The sequence below is a fragment of the Heptranchias perlo genome, chromosome 27 (assembly GCF_035084215.1).
Source record: "Heptranchias perlo isolate sHepPer1 chromosome 27, sHepPer1.hap1, whole genome shotgun sequence".
NCBI lineage: Eukaryota > Metazoa > Chordata > Chondrichthyes > Hexanchiformes > Hexanchidae > Heptranchias > Heptranchias perlo.
In genome coordinates this window covers 5,434,737-5,451,409 of record NC_090351.1, presented here as the reverse complement: position 1 = coordinate 5,451,409, position 16,673 = coordinate 5,434,737, and the positions used below count along the sequence as shown (strand labels likewise).

The following is a 16,673-nucleotide window of genomic DNA, read 5'->3' as shown; positions in this document are numbered from 1 at the left end:
GGCAAGTATATCCTTCCTTAAGTAAGGAGACCAAAACTGCACACAGTAGTTCAGATGAGGTCTCACCAAAGCCATGTACCATAAGACCATAAGAGGCCATAAGGGATAGGAGCAGGAGTAGGCCATTCAGCGCCTCGAGCCTGCTCCGCCATTCAATAAGATCATGGCTGATCTGATTTTTACCTCAACTCCACTTTCCCGCCCTGTCCCCTTTCGGGTATAGTAGCATAGTGGTTATGTTACTGGACTAGTACACCAGAGTCATGAGTTCAAATCCTGCCACGTGCAGCTGGGGAATTTAAATTCAATTAATTAAATAAAACCTGGAATTAAAAAAACTAGTATCAGTAATGGTGGCCATGAACTACCGGATTGTCGTAAAAACCCATCTGGTTCACTAATGCCCTTTAGGGAAGGAAACCTGCCGTCCTCACCCGGTCTGGCCTATATGTGACTCCAGACCCACAGCAAAGTGGTTGATTCTTAATTGCCCTCTGAAATGACCACTCAGTTCCACAATCTCGCTAAAAAAAAGTCATAATAAGAATAAAACTGGACAGACCACCCGGCATCGGACCACTAGGCACTGGACACGACAACGGCAAACCAAGCCCAGTCGACCCTGCAAAGTCCTCCTCACTAACATCTGAGGACATCACCATCCCTGGGTATGTCCTGTCCCACCTGACAGGACAGACCGACCAGAGGTGGCGGTACAGTGATATACAGTCAGGAGGGAGTGGCCCTGGGAGTCCTCAACATTGATTCCGGACCCTATGAAATGTCATGGCATCTGGTCAAACCTCCTGCTGATTACCACCTACCGCCCTCCCTCAGCTGATGAATCAGTCCTCCTCCATGTTGAGCACCATTTGGAGGAAGCACCAAGGGTAGCAAGGGCACAGAATGTACTCTGGGTGTGGGACTTCAATGTCCATCATGAAGAGTGGCTCGGTAGCACCACAGCTGGCCAAGTCCTGAAGGACATATCTGCCAGATTGGGCCTGCGGCAGGTGGCGAGCGAACCAAAACGAGGGAAAAAGCTACTTGACTTCGTCCTCACCAATCTACCTGTCGCAGATGCATCTGTCCATGACAGTATTGGTAGGAGTGACCACCGCACAGTCCTCGTGGAGAACGAGATCTCATCTTCGCACTGAGGACACCATCCAACGTGTTGTGTGGCACTATTACTGTGCTAAATGGGATAGATTCAGAACAGATCTAGCAACTCAAATCTAGGCATCCATGAGGTGCTGTGGGCCATCAGCAGCAGCAGCAGAATTGTATTCCAGCACAATCTGTAACCTTCATGGCCTGGTATATTCCTCACTCTACCATTACCAACAAACCAGGGGATCAACCCTGGTTCAATGAGGAGTGTAGAAGAGCATGCCAGGAGCAGCACCAGAAATATCTAAATTTGAGGTGCCAACCTGGTGAAGCTACAACTCAGGACTACATGCATGCTAAACAGTGGAAGCAACATGCTATAGACAGAGCTAAACGATTCCACAACCAACGGATCAGATCAAAGCTCTGCAGTCCTGCCACATTCAGTCAACTAACGGGAGGAGAAGGCTCTGTAAACATCCCCATCTTCAATGATGGCGGAGTCCAGCACATGAGTGCAAAAGACAAGGCTGAAGCGTTTGCAACCATCTTCAGCCAGAAGTGTCGAGTGGATGACCCATCTCGGCCTCCTCAGCCAATTCGATTCATTCCACGTGATATCCAGAAACGGCTGAGTGCACTGGATACAGCAAAGGCCCCGACAACATCCCAGCTGTAGTGCTGAAGATTTGTGCTCCAGAACTAGCTGCCCCTCTAGCCAAACTGTTCCAGTGCAGCTACAACATTGGCATCTACCCGACAATGTGGAAAATTGCCCAGGTATGTCCTGTCCACAAAAAGCAGGACAAATCCAATCCGGCCAATTACCGCCCCATCAGTCTACTCTCAATCATCAGCAAAGTGATGGGAGGTGTCGTCGACAGTGCTATCAAGCGGCACTTACCAATAACCTGCTCACCGATGCTCAGTTTGGGTTCCACCAGGACCACTCGGCTCCAGACCTCATTACAACCTTGGTCCAATCATGGACAAAAGAGCTGAATTCCAGAGGTGAGGTGAGAGTGACTGCCCTTGACATCAAGGCAGCATTTGACCGAGTGTGGCATCAAGGAGCCCTCGTAAAATTGAAGTCAATGGGAATCAGGAGGAAAACTCTCCATTGGCTGGAGTCATACCTAGCACAAAGGAAGATGGTAGTGGTTGTTGCAGGCCAATCATCTCAGCCCCAGGACATTGCTGCAGGAGTTCCTCAGGGCAGTGTCCTAGGCCCAACCATCTTCAGCTGCTTCATCAATGACCTTCCCTCCATCATAAGGTCAGAAATGGGGATTTTTGCTGATGATTGCACAGTGTTCAGTTCCATTCACAAACCCTCAAATAATGAAGCACTCCATGCCCGCATGCAGCAAGACCTCGACAACATCCAGGCTTGGGCTGATAAGTGGCAAGTAACATTCACGCCAGACAAGTGCCAGGCAATGACAATCTCCAACGAGAGAGAGTCTAACCACCTCCCCTTGACAATCAACGGCATTACCATCGCTGAAACCCCCACCATCAACATCCTGGGGGTCACCATTGACCAGAAACTTAACTGGACCAGCCACATAAATACTGTGGCTACAAGAGCAGGTCAGAGGCTGGGTATTCTGTGGCGAGTGACTCACCTCCTGACTCCCCAAAGCCTTTCCACCATCTACAAGGCACAGGTCAGGAGTGTGATAAGAACATAAGAACATAAGAAATAGGAGCAGGAGTAGGCCAATCAGCCCCTCGAGCCTGCTCCGCCATTCAATAAGATCATGGCTGATCTGATCCTAACCTCAAATCTAAATTCATGTCCAATTTCCTGCCCGCTCCCAGTAACCCCTAATTCCCTTTACTTCTAGGAAACTGTCTATTTCTGTTTTAAATTTATTTAATGATGTAGCTTCCACAGCTTCCTGGGGCAGCAAATTCCACAGACCGACTACCCTCTGAGTGAAGAAGTTTCTCCTCATCTCAGTTTTGAAAGAGCAGCCCCTTATTCTAAGATTATGCCCCCTAGTTCTAGTTTCACCCATCCTTGGGAACATCCTTACTGCATCCACCTGATCAAGCCCCTTCACAATCTTATATGTTTCAATAAGATCACCTCTCATTCTTCTGAACTCCAATGAGTAGAGTCCCAATCTACTCAACCTCTCCTCGTATGTCCGCCCCCTCATCCCCGGGATTAACCGAGTGAACCTTCTTTGTACTGCCTCGAGAGCAAGTATGTCTTTTCTTAAATATGGACACCAAAACTGTATGCAGTATTCCAGGTGCGGTCTCACCAATACCTTATATAACTGCAGCAATACCTCCTTGTTTTTATATTCTATCCCCCTAGTAATAAAAGCCAACATTCCGTTGGCCTTCTTGATCACCTGCTGCACCTGCATACTAACTTTTTGATTTTCTTGCACTAGGACCCCCAGATCCCTTTGCACTGCAGTACTTTCCAGTTTCTCGCCATTAAGATAATAACTTGCTCTCTGATTTTTCCTGCCAAAGTGCATAACCTCACATTTTCCAATATTGTATTGCATCTGCCAAATCTCTGCCCACTCACCCAGCCTGTCTAAATCCCCCTGTAAGTTTTTTATGTCCTCCTCACTCTCTACTTTCCCTCCCATCTTTGTATCATCTGCAAACTTTGATATGTTACACTCGGTCCCCTCCTCCAAATTGTTAAAATAGATTGTAAAGAGTTGGGGACCCAGCACCGACCCCTGCGGAACACCACTGGCTACTGGTTGCCAGTCCGAGAATTAACCATTTATCCCAACTCTCTGCTTCCTGTTCGATAACCAATCCTCCACCCATGCCAGAATATTACCCGCAATCCAGTGATTCTTTATCTTCAGCAATAATCTTTTATGTGGCACCTTGTCGAATGCCTTCTGGAAGTCTAAATACACTACGTCCACTGCTTCCCCTTTATCCACCCTGTACGTTATGTCCTCAAAAAACTCAAGCAAATTTGTCAGACATGACTTCCCCTTCGTAAAGCCATGCTGACTTTGTCCTATTAAATTATGTTTATCCAAATGTTCCGCTACTGTCTCCTTAATAATAGACTCCAAAATTTTACCCACCACAGATGTTAGGCTAACTGGTCTATAATTTCCAGCCTTCTGCCTACTACCCTTTTTAAATAAGGGTGTTACATTGGCAGTATGTATTGCAGCAACTCGCCAAGGCTTCTTCGACAGCACCTCCCAAACCCGCGACCTCTACCACCTAGAAGGACAAGAGCAGCAGGCGCATGGGAACAACACCACCTGCACATTCCCCTCCAAGTCACACACCATCCCGACTTGGAAATATATCGCCGTTCCTTCATCGTCGCTGGGTCAAAATCCTGGAACTCCCTTCCTAACATCACTGTGGGAGAACCGTCACCACATGGACTGCAGCGGTTCAAGAAGGCGGCTCACCACCACCTTCTCGAGGGCAATTCAGGATGGGCAATAAATGCCGGCCTTGCCAGCGATGCCCACATCCCGTGAACGAATAAAAAAAAAAAAGTTTTCCAATCTGCCGGGACCTTTGCCGAGTCCAGAGAATTTTGGAAAATTATTACCAAAGCATCCACAATCCCTACTGCCACTTCCCTCAAGACCCTAGGATGTAAGCCATCAGGTCCAGGGGATTTATCTGCCTTGAGTCCCATTAATTTACTGAGTACTAATTCCTGAGTGATTTTAATCGTATTTAGCTCCTCCCCACCTAGAGTCCCCTGTTTGTCCAGTGTTGGGATATTCTTAGTGTCCTCTACCGTAAAGACTGAAACAAAATATTTGTTCAGCATTTTTGCCATCTCCATGTTTCCCACCATTAATTTCCCGGTCTCATCCTCTAAGGGACCTATGTTTGCCTTTGCCACCCTTTTCCTTTTTATATAACTATAGAATCTCTTGCTATCTGTTTTTATATTTTTTGCTAATTTATTTTCATAATCTATCTTCCCTTTCTTAATCAATCCTTTAGTTACTTTTTGCTGTCTTTTGAAGACTTCCCAATCTTCTATCCTCCCACTAAGTTTGGCTACCTTATATGTCCTTGTTTTTAGTCGGATACTATCCTTAATTTCTTTACTTAGCCACGGATGGCTGTCATTTCTTTTACACCCTTTTTTCCTCAGTGGAATATATATTTTTTGAAAGTTGTAAAATAACTCCTTAAATGAACACCATTTGCTCATGTACCGTCTTACCCTTTAATCTATTTTCCCAGTCCACTTTAATCAATTCCGCTCTCATACCATCATAGTCTCCTTTATTCAAGCTCAGTACGCTTGTTTGAGAACCAACCTTCTCACCCTCTAATTGGATGTGGAATGTAACCATGTTATGGTCACTCATTCCAAGGGGATCCTTAACTAGGACATTATTAATCAATCCTGGCTCATTACACAGGACCAGGTCCAAGGTTGCTTGCCCCCTTGTAGGATCAGTTACATACTGCTCAAGAAATCCATCCCTAATACACTCAATAAACTCTTCCTCAAGGCTGCCCTGCCCAATTTGATTTGTCCAGTTAATATGATAGTTAAAATCCCCCATAATTATAGCTGTTCCCTTATTACATGCCCCGACTATTTCCTGATTAATACTTCTTCCAGCAGAGTTGCAACTATTAGGAGGCCTATATACTACGCCCACGAGTGTTTTTTTCCCTTTATTATTCCTTATCTCTACCCAAACTGTTTCATTATCCTGATCCTTTGTCCCAATATCATTTATCTGTATTACAGTGATTCCTTCCTTTATTAACATCGCCACCCCACCTCCCCTTCCTTCCTGCCTGTCCTTCCTGATTGTTAAATACCCTGGCATATTTAATTCCCAGTCGTTGTCACTCTGCAGCCATGTTTCTGTAATGGCCACAAGATCATACCCATACGTAGTTATTTGTGCCGTTAACTCGTCCATTTTGTTACGAATGCTATGTGCATTCAGATAAAGAACTTTCAAATATGTTTTGTGACACTTAGTTCCTGCTTTTTCCTTTTTTAACACTTTACCTTTTACTCCATATCTTCTGTCCCTTCCTGACACGCTTTCCTCTGTCTCCCTGCTCAGGTTCCCAACGCCCTGCCACAGCTTTGATGCTGGGTTAATCGCCTTACGCCTTCTAGTTTTTATTTTATCTGTCGTGCCTAAAGTACACTTTCTTTCCGCTGCTCTATGCTTTTCCCTCTCACTTGTTCTTGAACAACTGTTTGTACTATTTGTATTGTAGATTTCCCCTGGGTCTTCCCCTCTCTTGCTGCTCTCAATTTTATTCTCTTCTGACTCCCCACTCAGGTTCCCATCCCCCTGCCACTCTAGTTTAAACCTTCCCCAACAGCACTAGCAAACACCCCCGCGAGGACATTGGTCCCGGTCCTGCTCAGGTGTAACCCATCCCGCTTGTACAGGTCCCACCTTCCCCAGAACCAGTCCCAATGTCTCAGGGATCTAAATCCCTCCCTCCCACACCATCCCTGCAGCCACGCATTCATCCTGTCTATTCTCCTGTTCCTATACTCACTAGCACGTGGCACTGGTAGTAATCCTGAGATCACTACCTTTGAAGTCCTGCTTTTTAATTTATCTCCTAACTCCTTAATTTCACCTTGCAGGACCTCATCCCTTTTTTCACCTATGTCGTTGGTTCCAATATGGACCACGACTACTGGCTGTTCACCCTCCCCCTCCAGAATGCCCTGCAGCCGCTCCATGACATCCTTGACCCTAGCACCAGGGAGGCAACGTACCATCCTGGAGTCACGTTTGCAGCCGCAGAAACGCCTATCTGTTCCCCTTACAATTGAATCCCCTATCACTATAGCCCTGGCACTCTTCTTCCTCCCATCCTGTGCAGCAGAGCCACCCGTGGTGCCCCGAACCTGGCTCTTGCTGCTTTCCCCTGATAAGCCATCTCCCCCAACAGTATCTAAAGCAGAATATCTGTTTGAGAGGGAGATGGCCCCAGGGGACTCCTGGTCTACCTGCCTAGTCCTTTTACTCTGCCTGGCAGTCACCCATTTCCTTTCTGCCTGCGTAATCTTTACCTGCGGTGTGATCACCTCACTGAACGTGCTATCCACGACAGCCTCAGCATCGCGGATGCTCCACAGTGAATCCACCCACAGCTCCAGCTCCGAAATACGGTTAGCCAGTAGCTGCAGCTGGACACACTTCCTGCACACATGGTCGCCAGGGACACTGGTAGTGTCCATGACTTCCCACATAGTGCAGGAGGAGCATATCACGGGTGCGAGCTGTGCTGCCATGACTTGCCTTAGACTCTCAGACTCTCCTCCCGCTCTAGGTCTCTCCTTTTATACTCTGCTCACCTCTCGGACTCTCCTGCCTCACCTGTGACGTCGCACAGTAGTTGTCTCTTGTTGCAGGTCTGCTGCTGCTTTTATTCCCCAATCTCAGTCTTCTACTGCTCAGGTCCACTGCCGCTCTCGGGAAAAAGTTAGAAAAATCCAGGCAAAGCAGCACCTCCTTCCCCCACTTCACCAAACTCCCACACGGACCAAACTCTCCGTTCACACTGTGTTGTCCGCACACCGTGCTGTTCACCGTGATGGAATACTCTCCACTTGCCTGGATGAGTGCAGCTCCAACAACACTCAAGAAGCTCGAAACCATCCAGGACAAAGCAGCCAGCTTGATTGGCACCTCATCCACCACCCTAAACGTTCACTCCCTTCACCACCGGCGCACTGTGGCTGCAGTGTGTACCATCCACAGGATGCACCGCAGCAACTCGTCAAGGCTTCTTCGACAGCACCTCCCAAACCCGCGACCTCTACCACCTACAAGGACAAGGGCAGCAGGCGCATGGGAACAACACCACCTGCACGTTCCCCTCTGAGTCACACACCATCACGACTTGGAAATATATCGCCATTGCTTCATCGTCGCTGGGTCAAAATCCTGGAACTCCCTTCCTAACTGCACTGTGGGAGAACCTTCGCCACACGGACTGTAGCGGTTCAAGAAGGTGGCTCACCACCACCTTCTCAATGGCAATTAGGGATGGGCAATAAATGCAGGCCTTGCCAGCGACGCCCACATCCCATGAACGAATAATTTTAAAAATCCTTTGACTCCCTTGCTGATCAAAAATTTGTCTAACTCAGCCTTGAAAGTATTCAATGACTCAGCCTCCACAGCTTTTTGGGGTAAAGAATTCCAAAGATTCATGACCCTCTGGGAGAAGAAATTCCTCCTCATTTCCCTCTTAAACGGGCGACCCCTTATTCTGAGACTATGCCCCCTAGTTTTAGATTCCCCCATGAGGGGTAACATCCTCTCAGCATCTACCCTATCAAGTCCCCTCAGAATCTTGTATGTTTCAATAAGATCTCCTCTCATTCTTTTAAACTTCAATGAGTATTGACCCAACCTGTTCAACCTTTCCTTATAAGACAACCCTTCCATACCCAGAATCAACCTAGTGAACCTTCTCTAAACTGCCTCCAATGCAAGTATGTCCTTCCTTAAATAAGGGCACCAGAACTGTACATAGTACTCCAGGTGTGGTCTCACCAGCACCCTGTACAGTTGTAGCATGACTTCCCTGCTTTTATACTCCATCCCTCTGGAAATAAAGGCCAATATCCCGTTTGCCTTCTGGATTACCTGCTGCACCTGCATGTTGACTTTTTGTGTCTCATGTACGAGGACACCCAGATCCCTCTGTACCGCAGCATTTTGTAGTATTTCTCCATTCAAATAATATTTTGTTTTTTATTTTTCCTCCCAAAGTGGATGACTTCACATTTTCCCACATTATATTCCATCTGCCAAATTATTGCCCATTCGCTTAACCTGTCAATATCCCTTTGCAGACACTTTGTGTCATCATCACAACTTGCTTTTACACCTATCTTTGTATCAGCAGCAAATTTGGCCACAAGACACTTCATCCAAGTCATTGATATATATTGTAAGTAGTTGAGGTCCCAGCACTGAGCCCTGCGGCTCCCCACTAGTTACAGATTGCCATTTTGAAAATGACCCTTTTATCCCGACTCTTTGTTTTCTGTTAGTTAGCCAATCCTCCATCCATGCCAGTATATTACCCCCAACATCATGATCTCTTATCTTGTGCAGTAATCTTTTACGTGGCACCTTATCGAATGCCTTTTGGAAATCCAAATATACTGCATCCATTGGTTCCCCTTTATCCACCCTGCCCGTTACTTCCTCAAAGAACTCTAATAAATTTGTCAGATATGATTTCCCCTTCATAAAACCACGTTGACTCTCCTTGATTGTATTGAGTCTTTAAATGTCCTGCTACTACTTCCTTAATAATGGATTCTAGCATTTTCACAATGACAGATGTTAGGCTAACTGGTCTATAGTTACCTGCTTTCTTTCTCTCGAACTTCTTGAATAGGGGTGTTACGTTTGTGGTTTTCCAATCCGCTGGGACCCTTCCAGAATCTAGTGAATTCTGGAAGATTACAACCAATGCATCCACTATCTCTGTAGCCACTTCCTTTAAGTCCCTCGGATGCAAGCCATCAGGTCCAGGGACTTGTCAGCCTTTAGACCCATTAGTTTACCTGGTACTTTTTCTCTAGTGACAGTGATTGTTTTTAGTTCCTCCCTCCCCTTCTCCTTGATTTTCTACTATTATTGGTATATTATTAGTGTCTTCTACTGTGAAGACAGATACAAAATATCTGTTCAATTCCTCTGCCATTTCCTTGTTTTCCATTATTATTTCCCCAGTCTCATCCTCTAAGGGACCATTGTTTACTTTAGCTACCCTCTTCCTTTTTATATACTTGTAGAAGCTTTTACTGTCAGTTTTTATATTTCTTGCTTACACTTTGTAGTAAGACTCTTGTGCTTCAACCTCCTTGTGATAAAGGCCAACATGCCATTTGCCTTCCTAATTGCTTGCTGTACCTGCATGTTAACTTACAGTGTTTCATGTACAAGGACACCCAAATCTTTCTGAACACCAACATTTAATAGTTTCTCACTCTTTAAAAAATATTCTGTTTTTCTATTCTTCCTACCAAAGTGAAAAACCTCAAATTTCCCCATATTATTCTCCATCTGCCACCTTCTGGCCCACTCACCTAATCTGTTTATATCCCTTTGCAGACTCTTTGTATCCTCTTCACAGCTTACTTTCCCACCTAGCTTTGTATCGTCAGCAAACTTGGATACATTACACTCGGTCCCTTCATCTAAGTCATTAATATGGATTGTAAACAGCTGAGGCCCAAGCACCGATCCTTGCGGCACCCCACTAGTTACAGCCTGCCAACCTGAAAATGCCCCCTCTATTCCTACTCTCTGTTTTCTGCCCGTTAACCAATCCTCTATCCATGCTAATATATTACCCCCTAACTCATGAGCCCTTACCTTGTGTAACAACCTTTTGTGTGGCACCTTATCGAATGCCTTTTGAAAATCCAAATATACCACATCCATTGATTCCCCTTTATCTACCCTGCTAGTTACATCCTCAAAAAACTCGAATAGATTTGTCAAACACAATTTCCCTTTCATAAAACTATGTTGACTCTGCCTAATCATATTGTGATTTTTTAAGTGCCCTGTTATCACGTCCTTAATAATGGATTCCAGCATTTTCCTGATGACTGATGTCAGGCTAACTGGTCTGTAGTTCCCTGTTTTCTCTCTCCCTCCTTTCTTGAATAGCGGGGTTACATTTACTACCTTCCAATCACTGGGATCGTTCTAGAATCTAGGGAATTCTGGAAGATCATAACCAATGCATCCATTATCTCTGTAGTCACCTCTTTTAGAACCCTCGGATGTCGGCCATCAGGTCCAGGGGATTAGTTGGCTTTTAGTCCCATTATTTTCTCCAGTACTTTTTCTTTACTGATATTAATTACTTTAAGTTCCTCTCTCTCATTAGACCATTGGTTCCCCACTATTTCTGGTATGTTTTTTGTGTCTTCAAACAGATAAAGACAGATACAAAATATTTGTTTAATGTCTCTGCCATTTCCTTATTCCCCATTATAATTTCTCCTGTCTCTGCATCTAAGGGACCCACATTTACTTTCACTAATCTCTTCCTTTTTACATACTTGTAGAAGCTCTTACAATCTGTTTTTATATTTCTTGCCAGTTTACTCTTGTATTCTATTTTCTCCCTCTTGATCAATTTCTTGGTCATCCATTGCTGGTTTCTAAAACTCTCCCAATCCTCGGGCTTACTACTCTTCTTGGCAACATTAATAGCCTCTTCTTTTAATCTAATACTCTCCTTAACTTCTTTAGATAGCCACGGATGGATCACTTTTCCCGTGGAGTTTTTATTCCTCAATGGAACGTATATTTGTTGAGAATTATGAATTATTTCTTTAAATGTTTGCCATTGTTTATCTACCATCATGCCCTTTAATCTAATTTCCCAATCTACCTGAGCCCACTCGCCCCTCATACCTATGTAATTGGCTTTGTTTTAGTTTCGGACTTAAGAATGTCAGTCTCAAACTCAATGTGAAATTCTATCATATTATGATCACTCTCCTCAAGAGGATCCCTTACTATGAAATCACTAATTAACCCTGGCTCATTACAAGATTTAAAATAGCTTGATTCTTGGTTGGTTCCACATCATATTGTTCTAGGAATCTGTCTCGGATGAATTCCATGAACTCATCCTCCAAACTACTTTTGCCAATTTGATTCACCCAGTCTATATGAAGATTGAAGTCCCCCACGATTATTGCATTACCCTTGTTACATGCTCCTCTAATTTCCTGATTTATACTCTGTCCAAAACTATAACTACCGTTAGGGGGCCTGTAATCTGCTCCCACCAGGGTTTCCTGCCCCTTTGTTATTTCTTAGCTCCACCCAGACTGATTCTACATCCTGATTTTCTGAGCTAAGATCCTGTCTCACTACTGTCTTTATCTCATCCTTTATTATCAGAGCTCCCCCCACATCTCCTTTTCCATTTTGTTTATCTTTTCAAAAATATTTAGTTCCCAACCTTGGTCACCCTGCAACCACATCTCAGTAATGGTTACTGGATCAAACCCATTTACCTCTATTGGTGCCACTAATTCATCTGTCTTGTTACAAATGCTTCGTGCATTCAGATAAAGCGCCTTTAATTTTAACTTTTACTATTTTTCCCTGATTTGACCTTATTCGCTGATGCACTATTATCGTTGTCCCTTCCTGTCACACTCTGCTGATCTTTACCCAAATTGCTTTGTGGCCTTGACTTTTCTCTTTAGATTTATAAATTTACCTCCACCTGAACCCTCCCCCCTCCTTTTTCAGTTTAAAGCCCCATCTACCGCCCTCATTATGCGATTCACCAGGACACTGGTCCCAGCCCAGTTTAAATGGAGCCCACCCCAATGGAACAGTTCCCTCATTCCCCAGTATTGGTGCCAGTGCCCCATGAATCGAAACCCCTGTCTCCCACACCACTCTTTCAGCCACACATTTAATTGTCATCTGTTTGACCTTATGCCAATTTGCGTGTGGCTCAGGTAGTAATCCAGACATTATTAACCAAGAGGTTCTGTTTATTAATTTGGACCCTAGCTCATCAAACTCCCTCAGCAGAACCTCATTCCTCGTTCTACCTATGTCGTTGGTTCCATGTGGACCATGACAACTGGATCCTCCCCCTCATGCTCCAAGTTCTTCTCCAGCCGTGAGGAGATGTCCTTAACCCTGGCACAGGGCAGGCAACACAGCCTTCGGGACTCTCGGTTGCGGCTGCAGAGAACAGTATCTATCCCCCTGACTATACTATCCCCTACCACTACCACATTCCTTTTTACTCCCCCCACTTGAATGGCCTCCTGTACCGCAGTGCCATGGTCAATTTGCCCTCCCTCCCTGCAGTCCTTGTTCTCATCCATACAGGTAACAAGTACATTGCACCTGTTGGACAAAGTCAAAGGCTCCTCCATCATTGCAGTCTGGGTCCTCTTACCTGCCTGACTCGCAGTCACACCCTTCTGTCCCTGACCACTAACCAAATCTAAACTACTACCTAACCTAAGGGGTGTGACTAACTCCTGAATCAAAGTATCCAGATATCTCTCCTCCTCCCGGATGCATCGCAGTGTCTGCAGCTCGGACTCCAGCTCAACAACTCTGAGCCGAAGTTCCTCGAGTTCCAGACACTTCCTGCAGATGTGGTTATTTGGGATCTCGCTGGTCTCCACCAACTCCCACATGCTGCAGTTACGACACACCACTGCCCCGCCATCCCAATCTAACCTTGTTCTAGTTTTTATTTATTGATTTATTGGTATTAATTTAATTCTAGATATAATACAGTTACTTGAGATCTAGATTATATTTAGTAGATGGAGTTTGCTTGATATCAGATTAATTTGTAGCTAATTAGCCTTGTTTTTTGTTTAATAACTTCTTTATTTTATTATTTCCTTAACTCCTGTTTACTATTTATATACACACACCAGATTTTAATTTGGAATCCTTCAATGTTAGTATCCTCTATTTAGTTAATTTTAATTTTATCCCCTTAGATCTGATTAAACATTTAGCTTAATGATATAGTTAATTAAACACTTAACTTAATTATAATAAATTAAACACTTAGCTGTAATTCCTCAGGCTCTGCCGCTCCTCCCACTGCTCTGGCGTCACTTTTTCAGATGCAGAATATTTTTTCCAGATTTTTCACTGCATTGGCTTTATAGCATTCCCCTCAGCCGCTCCTCTCCCACTTTATGTTCTCCCCTCAGCCGCTCCTCTCCCACTTTATGTTCTCCCCTCAGCCGCTCCTCTCCCACTTTATGTTCTCCCCTCAGCCGCTCCTCTCCCACTTTATGTTCTCCCCTCAGCCGCTCCTCTCCCACTTTATGTTCTCCCCTCAGCCGCTCCTCTCCCACTTTATGTTCTCCCCTCAGCTGCTCCTCTCCCACTTTATGTTCTCCCCTCAGCCGCTCCTCTCCCACTTTATGTTCTCCTCTCAGCCGCTCCTCTCCCACTTTATGTGCTCCCCTCAGCCGCTCCTCTCCCACTTTATGTGCTCCCCTCAGCCGCTCCTCTCCCACTTTATGTGCTCCCCTCAGCCGCTCCTCTCCCACTTTATGTGCTCCCCTCAGCCGCTCCTCTCCCACTTTATGTGCTCCTCTCAGCCGCTCCTCTCCCACTTTATGTTCTCCTCTCAGCCGCTCCTCTCCCACTTTATGTTCTCCCCTCAGCCGCTCCTCTCCCACTTTATGTGCTCCTCTCAGCCGCTTCTCCCAGTGGAGTAAGTTTCACATTTGCCAGCAGTACTTTCATGCCTTGCTCGAGTGGCCAGTTGATGTATGATCTAAGACAGTGAGTTTCAGCAAATTATTTAACCCCGGACACCAACCAGCTTAGCATGATCCCAGCCTCATGTGATGTCCTCACGGTCACACTTCCAGCAGCGGTCACTGAACAGCAGTCAGGAGGAGGGAACTGTGTTTTTTCTCCTATCCCTGGCCCAGGAACATTGAGGCCGCCATGACCACCCAAGCTAAGAGCAGCTGCTCAGCACAAGGTTAATGGTATAGGTCAATGTTTTATCAATCTTCTGCAGCCTCGCAAAGCACCTGTTGCAATGCCAAGTGTTTGATATCACGGAGCTGGTTGCAATGTTGAGCCAGAGTCCGGTGTTTGGAACAAGGAACAGCTCTGCTCTGGGGGTTATTGAGGGTGTGTTTCTGGTGAGAGAATTGGAGTGCGAGTGTCAAAGCTGGCAGAAAAAAACAGGAATTAAGATGAAATTTCTAGTTTTCCTCCCCTCCGGACTACTCCCTGTTTTCCACCCCCAAAAAAAGGAAAAATGAAGAGTCACAAGATTGCTTTGAAAAGCTCGTTGTTTCACATGTGGGTTTGTTAATGAGCTTTTGGAGAAAGAGGCAGCAGTTTTATGCTGGGCAATTAAAATTAAACTGAGTCCATTCAATGAAGGAGCAGCTAAACTCTTTTGGCAGAGGTCCTGTTCAATATGGATTGGGCTGCGATTGTCACATTGCTGGTTCAGTGTTGCCAGGAGCACAGATTCCATTAGAATTGCTACCCCACCAAACACCACAGGGGCTTTTAAACAATCTACAGCATTGCACCTGCCTGCACTCTGATCAGCTGAGCAGGTGCTGTCCAGGGGCACTTTACGTGGATGTTGTAAAGAAAGAAAGAACTTGCATTTATATAGCACCTTTCACAACCTCAGGATGTCCCAAAATGCTTTACAGCCAATGAAGAACTTTTGAAGTGTAGTCACTGTTGTAACGTAGGAAACGTGGCAGCCAATTTGCACACAGCAAGATCCCACAAACAGCAGTGAGATAAATGATCAGATCATCTGTTTTAATTATGTTGGTTGAGGGATAAATATTGGCCAGGACACTAAGAGAACTCACCTGCTCTTCTTCAAAATAATATGATGGAATCTTTTACGTCCACCTGAGAGGGCAGTCGGGGCCTCGGTTTAAAGTCTCATCTGAAAGATGGCACCTCCGACAGTGCAGCACTCCCTCAGTACTGCACTGGAGTGTCTGCCTGGATTTGGTGCTCAAGTCTCTGGAGGGAGACTTGAACCCATGACCTTCTGACTCAGAGCTATACCCACTGAGCACGGCTCAACTTTACACTTCGTACACCAGGATGAGAAATTGAAAATCCCAGTTTGTATGTTTAAATAAATCATTACAAGTACAGCCAGAACTAAGCAAGAAATTAATTAGAATATAACTGTTAATGCAAACTACACAATCTTTTTAAAACTTTATTCCTTCTTTCTGATCCTGAATTTGAAGGTTGATTACCCCTTAGAGCAAACATTGATTCTAATATCGTGGACGTAGAAATCAGAAATAGCTGCCTCAGTAAATCAGGCTGTAAAAATTCACTGCTCTGCTTAACTCCCTTTAGTTTATACTCTCCAGTGCTGGATTAACATCCCCGGCTGGTACTTAGTTACTCAAATTTACCACCTTGAAACGGGCATTATTGCAAGTGAGTCCTGATTGGTCAGCTCTCTGCTAGTAAGGCTAAATGCTATTGAATTAATTGACCTAGCAGAAAACTGACGTTATCAACATCTCCAATGGCCGCTGTTAAAGTAAACAAAAACTATCAAGATCAACACCAGTTTCTAAAAGCAGAAAATGTCCCCATTATTGGACAATGTACGCAGGCTGATGCAATTGTAGTATGAACACTGTTATCTCCTGTCAACTCTTACATGGCTTGTAACCTTTTAATCACTAATCACTAATATTTAACCTGTATTTAAATAGCAGTTAAATATTACCTGCTTTTTCATATATTTGGCTCTGGTAAATACAGTGCCAGCTCAGATTTAACACGTATTCCCATCTGTGTGCTTGTGTCACAGAGACAATTGTTTTATGTGAGTATTTGGCACCAAGTGTATCAGTGTGTTTAAAGATCCCCTGCAGTGTTGGTTACAAGGAGCTGGGGTCTGGAGCACAGTTTTTTTTATTAAACTGCTAGGCTGGCCTGTCACTTTAAGGCTGAAGTAGTCCCTGGGGGAAGTGGTCGACAGAGACAAATCGAGGCAATCCTAGCTTGCAA

General features: G+C 44.9%; 1 protein-coding gene across 1 annotated transcript in view; it reads right to left on the bottom strand.

Annotated features, from left to right (window-relative positions):
- The window catches only part of LOC137344669 (methyltransferase-like protein 27), a 46,617-nt gene extending 32,030 nt beyond the window's left edge, over positions 1-14,587 (bottom strand). Inside the window, exon 1 of the mRNA XM_068007794.1 lies at positions 14,464-14,587. The gene's annotated coding sequence lies outside the window, so the exon portion shown is untranslated. The remainder of the gene's footprint in view (positions 1-14,463) is intronic.
- Positions 14,588-16,673: the final 2,086 nt, after the last annotated feature.